We start from the raw sequence: 2,673 nt of genomic DNA, 5'->3' as shown, positions 1-2,673 counted from the left end.
TTTTGGCACTACTTGGACTGGACTTACCCATTTGTTATCTGAAATTGGGTAAATAACTCCTGTATCCAGTAGCTTTAAAATCTCCTTCTTCACAACCTCCATCATCTGTGGGTTCAATCTCCTTTGAGCTTCTCTACTTGGTTTAGCCTCATCCTCCAGTAAAATCCTGTGCATGCACACTAATGGACTTATACCTTTGATGTCAGCTATTGTCCATCCAATTGTTTCCTTGTGTTCTCTCAGAACCCTAATCAATCTGTCTTCTTAAATCTTTGTTAAATTACTTGAAATGATAACTGGAAGTGTCTCATTGTCTCCCACATAAACATACTTCAAATGCTCAGGTAAACGCTTGAGTTCAAGAACTGGTGCCTGCACCACAGAAGGTAATAATTTTGTGTGAGATACAGGTAAGTCAATCTTTGATACTCCATACCTTTTTAGAATAGGAGGTAATGACTGCAATGCCATTACTGCCTCTTGAACCTCTACACTTAATGGTGGATTGGTACTGATTTCTTGAATTCCTTGACTAATCACCACTTCTAACTCATCCTCCATGCTTAACTCAAAAACATCCTGCACAATTATATCAACAACATCAATAGAAAAGACAGAATGATCATCAGCAAGATACTTCATAGCATCAAAGATATTAAGTTTGACAGTCTCTCCATCAAACTCCATAGTTAAGGTACATCATCCACATCAATTGTTGTCTTGGCAGTTTTTAGAAAGCTCTTCCAAATAAAATCAAAGCTGACTTTGATGTGGGAACACTATCCTCCATATCCAGAATGTAAAAATCTGCAGGAAAAATCAATCCTCCAACCTGCACTAACACATCCTCAACTACTCCCAATGGGTAAGCATTAGAACGATCAGCTAACTGAATAATGACACTGGTTTCTTTCAAAGGACCCAAATTCAAAGTTTGGAAAACTGAATATGACATGACATTAACAGATGCTCCTAAATCTGCCATTGCACGTTCAAATTTAGAATCACCTATTCTGCAGGGAATAGAAAATGAAATTGGATCCTTACACTTTGGAGGTAATTTTTGCTGAATTAATGCTGACACATTTTCCCCCACACTAATCTTCTCATTATTCCTCAACTTGCACTTTGTAGTGCATAATTCCTTAAGGAATTTAGCATACTTAGGAACTTGTTTGATTGCATCCAGTAAAGGTATATTGACCTCTACCTTCCTGAAAGTCTCCAAAATTTATTTCTCTTGTTCTTCTTTCTTCGTCTTAGCCAACCTGCGGGGAATGGAGGAAAAACATAATTATTAACCTTATTCAGTTTAGGTTCAGTATTTACCTTAACTTCAAGAATTTCAGACTCTTTTTCTCCTTGCTTTTTCTTTTTTGTTGACTCATGTGAAGTCTGATTATCAACTTCTTTCCCACTCCGCAATAGTATTGCACTTGCATTTTCTCTCGGGTTCATGACTGTTTGTGATGGAAGCTTTCTAGAACCTTGAGCTTCCAACTTACTCACAGATGAGGCTAACTCACCAATCTGCCTATCTATGTTTTGAATGCTATTTCTAGTCTTCTATTGAAACTGTTGTGTGTTGTTAGCTAAAGCCTTAATAATTTCATCAAGTGACATTCCTTGATTTAAGGGAGGCGGAGGTGGAGGTGGTTGATTCACTTGTGGTCTTTGTTGCTGGTATCGATTTTGCACCGGTTGATTCTCATAACTCAGATTGGGATGATCTCGCCATCCTGGATTATAAGTATTCGAATAGGGATCATACATGCATTGTGGCTATCCATAATGTCCTACTACATTAGCATGTTGCATTGATTCATCCTCTTGTAATGTAGGACACATGTCAGTAGCATGACACGAACCTAAACAAATTCCATATACCTTAACAGTTTGTATGTTCCCTACAGGCAACTGCCTCACCAAAGAAGTTAAATCAGAAATTTGTTTCTCAAGGTTAGATGTACTTACCTCATTAACCTTCATAGGTGTGTGATCCATTCTCATTCCAAACTGCTGAGAATTTGCTGCCATGATAGCAATCAGCCTCCTTGCCTCTTCTAGTGTCTTGTCAACCAAAGCTCCTCCACTAGCAACATCTATCATACTACAGTCCATTGGTAGAAGTCCCTCATAGAAACACTGAATCAAAAACTGCTCACTTATTTGATGATGGGGACAGCTTGCACACAGCTTCTTAAATTTCTCCTAATACTCATATAAGCTCTCTCCATTATACTGCTGGATGTCACAAATTTCTTTTCTTATGTTAGCAGCACGGGAAGTAGGAAAATACTTCTCCAGAAATATCTGCTTCATCCCATTCCATTAGTTGACAGATCCGAAAGGAAGGTAATACAACCAATCCTTAGTTGTGCCTTCCAGTGAGAAGGGAAAAGCTCAAAGCTTGATTTGATCCTCTGAAAGTCCTTGAGGATTCATGCTGGAACACACAACATGAAATTCCTTTAGATGCTTATGTGGATCCTCACCTGCAAGACCATGAAATTTAGGCAACAAATGGATTAGTCTAGATTTTAACTCAAAAGCAACATTTAAAGTAGGGTATTGAATACACAAAGGCTGTTGGTTTAGATCAGGAGCAGCCAACTCTTTCAAAGTCCTAGTAGCTATGGATTCATTTTCAAAATTTGAATCCAAATCCGAAAC

At 38.2% G+C, this 2,673-nt stretch overlaps 1 non-coding gene across 1 annotated transcript; it reads left to right on the top strand.

The window, feature by feature from the left end:
* The first annotated feature begins 2,167 nt into the window (after nucleotides 1–2,167).
* On the top strand, nucleotides 2,168–2,274 carry LOC131178079 (small nucleolar RNA R71). The gene has a single exon (XR_009147210.1). It is a non-coding gene; the product is annotated as a small nucleolar RNA R71 (small nucleolar RNA).
* The last annotated feature ends 399 nt before the right edge of the window (nucleotides 2,275–2,673 follow it).

The sequence above is a fragment of the Hevea brasiliensis genome, chromosome 2 (genome assembly GCF_030052815.1).
Source record: "Hevea brasiliensis isolate MT/VB/25A 57/8 chromosome 2, ASM3005281v1, whole genome shotgun sequence".
In the NCBI taxonomy this organism is placed as follows: Eukaryota; Viridiplantae; Streptophyta; class Magnoliopsida; order Malpighiales; family Euphorbiaceae; genus Hevea; species Hevea brasiliensis.
Note: the sequence above shows the minus strand (reverse complement) of the source record. Positions and strands in the feature narration are given on the sequence as shown.